Raw genomic sequence first — 6,000 nt, forward strand, 5'->3', positions numbered from 1 at the left:
CCAGCTTGTCAAATATTTCATTTGACATGGACTTTCACAGGTATAGAGATTCTACACAAGATCAGTGATGTGTTTTGGACAGATAGCAATTTTATGCTTCTAGAGTTTCTTCTGCAGAATAGAGGCACTGATGTCTTTAAAATACCAATGAATTACCTCTAGCTATTCCTTAAAATTATATGGTAAAGGCACCTGTATTATACTGGGAAAATATGTGGAATAATTAATTCATTGGATATGGTGCTCTATCTGAGTGTAGGAATTTAGCCTTAGAAGGGTTCTCAGGAGCCCTTGATGAAAATTCCCAGGCTCCTCTATGCATCTATGCTTAAACTTTCCTGAAACATAATTACTCACTGTTCTAGATTATCTAGTTATAATTTAAATGCTTGTGATAAATGACCTTGCAAGATTAGACATGTAACTTAATCTCTCCTGGCTTTGGTGTTCTAATCTTTAAAAGCAAGAGAAGGAATGCTTCTTATGTTTTCAACCTCTGCCACTGTGATAGTAAAGTCTATAAATAATAGCCTGCCAAGGTAACCAGGGAAATGAAATTAAAGGCTGATTATAGGATACACACAGCTCTCTCCAATATAATATATCAAGTTTTCATCTCTTATAAAAATATTTTATATATCATATATTAAATCCAAATTATATTATTGCTGCTTCTGATTTTATAATAAATGAATATTTGATATTAAAAAGTTAAGATTACTAGAAAGGGAATCTAATCAGTCTAATTAAGAAATGAGCCAGTGAACAGAGTAGAAGACAGTTTTGTTGTTGTTGCTGTTGTTAAAAGATAGGAAGATTTTACCTAATACCACAGTTGTCTATAGAACCGGATACATCCCTGAATTGCCTAGCATTTGTGTTGGGTCTAATGTTCTCACTGTGTATCTCACAGTAAATTGACTCCAAGACAAAAGCTTGTACCCACAGAGACTTAACTGCCAAACAGAGAGTATGCAATGGACATATCTAGACCTTCTACACGTATGTAACAGTTATGAAGCTCGTTCTTCATGTGGGACTTCTAACAGCAGGAGCAGTGCCTGCCTCTGACTCTGTTGCCTGCCTTTGGATCCCTTTTCCCTAACTGGGCTGCCTTGTCTAGCTTCAATGGGAGAAGATGCTCCTAGTAGTACTACAACTTGATATACCAAGGTGGTTGATATCCATGTGAGGCTTCCCATTTTCTGAGGAGAAAGGGAGGACTGGAAGATGAGGGCAAAAAGAGGTGAGATGGAGGAATTGGGAGGAAAGGAGGGAGGGGAAGCCTTTTTTTCTTCCTTTCTTTCTTCTTTTTTAAAAAATATCTTCTTTATTTACATTTCAAATGTTATCCCTTTTCCTGGTTTCCCCTCTGAAACCCCTATCCTCTCCCTGCTCCCCCTGCTCACCAACCCACCCACTCCTGCTTCCTAGCCCTGGCATTCCCCTATACTGGAGCATGGACCTTTCACAGGACCAAGGCCTCTCCTCCCATTGATGACCAACTAGGCCATCCTCTGCTACATATACAGCTAGAGTCATGAGTCCCACCAAGTGTTTTCTTTGGTTGGTGGTTTAGTCCCTGGGAGCTCTGGGGGTACTGATTAGTTCATATTATTGTTCCTCCTATGGATCTTCAAACCCCTTCAGTTCCTTGGATCCTTTCTCTAGCTACTTCATTTGGGAACCCTGTGCTCTGTCCAAAGGATGTCTGTGAACATCCACTTCTGTATTAGTAAGACACAAGCAAAGCATCTCAGGAGACAGCTATATCAGGCTCCTGTCAGCAAGCTCTTGTTGGCCTCCATAATAGTGTCTGGGAACAAAATACCCATGGAATGAGTTACAGAGGCAAAGTGTGGAACAGAGACTGAAGGAATGACCATCAGGAGACTGCCTCACCTGGGGATACACCCCATGTACAACCACCAAACCCAGACACTATTGTGGAGGCTAATAAGAGCTTGCTGACAGGAGCCTATTTAATTAATCTTAAAAAGAGTGTTGCAGATGAGTGTAATTGTACTACTAACCAGAAAAATGGAAGAACTAGTCATACGCAGAAGATAAGTACAAAAGCAGCCCAGAAATGTGTCACTGGCTTCTTGATTGATCTAAATGACCATCCAAAAAGAATTTGCTATGTCTCAGATCAATTTCTTCTGTTACAGTGTTTTTAAATATGTATGGATACTATTTTGAATCTATGTACATTTGGTGATGCCCATAAAAGACCTCCTTCTTGGCTTCCAACATGAACAACATGCACAGCAAGAGTTAAGATAATTGCACCTGAAGATTTCTTTTGTAATCTTCTGAAGCTTCTGAAACAGCATCCAATTAGCTGAAGCAAACATAGCTGAAATAAAAATTGCATCTGAGAAAATTCTTTACAGTGCTTGGATGATTTCTGTATTTCCCCTTTTGGAGCACTCTTGTCCATTTGTACTCTTGTTTAATCCCAATCAATTTTGGAATCTCCTTGTTGGCAGCCATAATCATAGCAAAGACAACATAAGAGGATTAGAAGAAATAAAGCATTACAAAAGCCTCATAGTTACAGTTATCACTGAGTATATTCTGATACTTCCTCTATCACTATTCTAAAAACAGATATTCCCCTTTGGTGAGTACTTTAATTGGTCTTGGTAATTTGTCTAGTGGGGTGACCCAGATCTATATTCCCAAATGATCTGAGCCCTTAATTACTGTGGCTTTGTTGGCAACAATTGCTGATTCATCACTGGACAGAGAATAAATTGGCACCCAAGTTAACTCCCAGGACTTCAGATAATTTTGCTTCATTCCAATTTGTGGCAACAGCTTTCAGCCATTATGGCAATCAGCATCAATTTTCCCTAATGAAACTTTCTCTGCATGCTGTCTCAAAGATATTAGAAGAACAAAGTGGTCAGACTGTACTTATAGCTTCAAGGTCAGGGGTCTCCTCATAGTATCCCTAGTTGAAGCACTTACCCATTAATAATCATGTCTTCAGTGTAACTAAAATTTGGGTAACAGAAGGCAAAACTCTGTAAGTGGATCATTAGGGATGGTGGAGACGAGAAGCAGTACCAATTTCACTTCTAGAGTTCTGCTATAATTTTTTTCCTCATCCTCTAGAAATTTCATAGCAAGGTGATGAATTTACTGTATCTTATAACAGTATACACTCCAGTCCTGATGTGGCACATTATCTGTGGTTTACCTAGACCTTTCCACTGCTCTGTAGACTGCTTGCAGTGGCGCTTGCATACATAAAATGAATGGATACTATAAGTATATACCAATTGTCTTGCTTTCATTATTGACCACAATGGTTGCTAAAATGACCAGAGATATGTTCTAAATTGGTGGGCATCAGAAAAGGAAATATGTATTCTGAGATTAGCAGGCAGTAGATGAATTGACCTTTCAGGTCATAGTAAGAAATGACTTTGTTAAATAAACTGCATGCTGAGTAGTGTGTGGAGCATTATCTATCCAAAAGCCAAGGGACTGTGGGAAGTCTATTGTAAAGAAGAATGTTATGGTTAGAGCCATTTTTTGTATGCAATTTTCTGGCATTAATTTTATGTTGTGAAAGAAGACAATCCATACTAGTCCATGTACAGTTCTGGGAAGTTAGCATGAACAACTCTATACCTAAACTCCATTGTATAATTTCTGCCTTACCAATAAAGCCATGCAAATAAGTGCCATGAAAACAAGAGTCATACAAATACAATTAATTCTGGTTAATCAAAATTCATCCTTGGTCAAAGTCTCAGGTCATAGGGCACTGAACTGAAAGCTTTATGGTATTAAATTGTGGATTGGGATTCCTGGACCATGCTTATGAAAATTCCCTAACTGGGAATGGCTCTATTTTCTGATGTCTTATGAATGGCTTTCCCTCCAAAGTTTCCATGTTGCTAAGGTTAAATAACTTATTCAGTTTCAACAATGTAGTCAATCTCCCACTTGGCTGGATGGGCTCCTTAAGAAATTGCCCTGTACTGAAGGCTTAGCATTGGCCTCAGCTAGAGTAAGTTTGTAATTTTCTAGTGGCAGCAGTTAAATACATCTTTTCACTACTAATGTAGATTCAAGAACACATTTGCCAGGTGAATAGCTACATATCTCATTTGAGAGGCTATGATGAGCTGCATCAGATCTCAGACCACAGCTGAGGTTAGGCTTTCTCTCTCTGGATGTACAGCCCTGCATCTTTTTCCTTCATCTTTAATTATTTACAAAATTTCCCACACTGCCTCCATCTGAATCTTATAGTGGATGTACAATGTAATAATAAATAATGATAAAATCTTTAATAAGTCACATAAATATGTGGAGTGTGAGAAAAGACTGCAAAAATATCTGAGTTTATTTTTAAGACTTGTTTTAGTTATATATACTTGTGTGGAGTCATATATGCATTTAAAACGCTGGTGCACAAGTCAGAGTCATCATAAGCTGCCTGAGGTGGATGCTGAAAACTGAACTCAGGTCCTCTGCAAGAGTGGTATGCAATCTTAAGTTCTAAGCCATTCCTTCAGCTCAATATTTGGGTTTTTAATTTTTATATTGAGGTGTTATTGAAAAAATGAATTGATGGTGCCTGTGCCTGTGAAAATGCCTAAGGGATTAGTTTCAAAGATATTTCTCACTTGTGATTCTGAGCATCTAGCATCATCACAAATCACAAAATACACCTGCTTGAGAATTGAGAAGTATTTGTTAATTGAAGAGACACAGATAAAAAACTTCATTTTAAAAATAGTATCAAAATTCCCAACATAAAATATAGCTATCCTACATTTAGAGATGTAATTTTTTCATACAAATTCAACAAAAACTTATTGAATATTGTTTAAACACCAGACAGGTATTTTTGTTCTGAGATGGAGAAAAAAAAAATACCCATTTAGTGTTTTTCACTAAAAGTTCAGTGACACGTACAACATTGATCAAATCACAGTATGGCTAAAAATACACAGTTTATACTTAAGTCAATGCCACTAAAATGATATGCATAGTAATGTGAGAGATTAAAATAAAACTTTATCCTAACCAGTGAGAGTCCAACCCAGCATTACAAAGAAAGACCATAATAATTAGTATGTTAGAAACTGAATAGAATTTATCTATTTGGAAAAGAAAGAATACATATAGCCAAAAGGAGGCCAGTTATTCCACTACAGAATTAAACACTCTAAAATCAATTACACATATAATTTCTTTCAAAGTTAATTTTTAATTTTGATGGCAGTCACTAATCACATGGATGATTTTGAATGAGACTGTAACAAAAAATTCAAAATTTTTGGAAGAAACAAAACAAAAATTATGAAAGAATTAAAACAGTAAGAAAATGCATGTTTGGCTATCACTTACCAATTTGTTTGCTTTAACATTTCAGTCATTGAACTATAACGATGGACAAGTGTCACAAAATAGATTGAAAGGACAGGAGAGGTAGGCCTAAAATAGCTGATAGAAAGAATGGGACAATGGGAACTCTTTAGTGAGGGGGGAAGGTTAATAAAGAAGTCAGGATGGGGGTAAAGATGACTAGTGAAACAATTGATCTAGTGGGAAAAATGGGAAAAGGCTGGCTCCTTAGGGAAGGGGGAGGGAAAGGGGTTAAATACAGGACATGGAGGACGTGAGGTAAAATAACAGTATGGACTGCTGAAAAATGAGTTATACTGTTATCTGTTTACCAAACAAATATATAATGCATGCAATTCAGTGTATGAATATACATTTACAGCTTTAAAGAACTTTTCTTATCTGGAGTGTTGGCCCTTTTTCTAAGAGCATAACAAAAAACACCTAACAAAAAACTCTAATATAAGACATGGGAAGCCTTAGAGTTGTTGACCAGGGAAGTCTAAGAGACTCGCAAAGCAAACACTTTTGGATACACTCCTTTACTCTTCAGAGGAAGAAGATAAGTCCTTATTGTGAAGACACAATGCACTGTAGAAACAGGGTCCAGAAGCCCTGAGCTGGAAC

This window comes from Mus caroli, unplaced genomic scaffold (genome assembly GCF_978045245.1).
Source record: "Mus caroli unplaced genomic scaffold, Mus_caroli_1 scaffold_8, whole genome shotgun sequence".
Lineage (NCBI taxonomy): Eukaryota > Metazoa > Chordata > Mammalia > Rodentia > Muridae > Mus > Mus caroli.